Consider the following 704-nt stretch of genomic DNA (forward strand, 5'->3'; position numbering starts at 1 on the left):
TTTTTTTTTTTTTTTTCAGTCAGCTTTTTTTTAGATATACTTTCTTTGGCGGTATGAAAATATTTTTCATTTAGTACGATAGATGGTAGTCCTCCAAGAACACCACGCACCAGGAACTGAAACCACGATCTCACGACCATGTGTGTGTTTTATCCAAAAAGACACTTGCCAAAGGTGCCACGGGTCGGGACTGAACCGGGAACCATGTGGTTGGGAAGCCAACTTCTTAGGCATGCAGTGGATACCTTAGATAAATCAAATGAATACTGATAACAAATGAGATTTTAATATAAAACTTTAATTTTCATAAGAGTGCCATGCTTCAATTATATAACTTGGATTGTTTTACGATCGTATGCTCTAGTTTAAATAGCAGGAGCCGCCTCATCCATGATACGTATGTATGTATGTATGTATGTATGTATGTATGTACGTATGTATGTATGCATGCATGCATGCATGCATGTATGTATGTATGTATGTATGTATGTATGTACGTATGTATGTATGTATGAATGTATGTATGTATGTATGTATGTATGTATGTATGTATGAATGTATGTATGGGTATATGCAAGTATGTCTGTATATATGTATGTATGCGCGCAAGCATGCTTCTAATGTATGTACGTATATGTGTATGTAGGTTTGTATGTAGATTTGTACGTATGAATATATGTTTGTATGTACGTCCGTATGTATGT

The sequence above is a fragment of the Octopus bimaculoides genome, chromosome 16 (genome assembly GCF_001194135.2).
Source record: "Octopus bimaculoides isolate UCB-OBI-ISO-001 chromosome 16, ASM119413v2, whole genome shotgun sequence".
Lineage (NCBI taxonomy): Eukaryota > Metazoa > Mollusca > Cephalopoda > Octopoda > Octopodidae > Octopus > Octopus bimaculoides.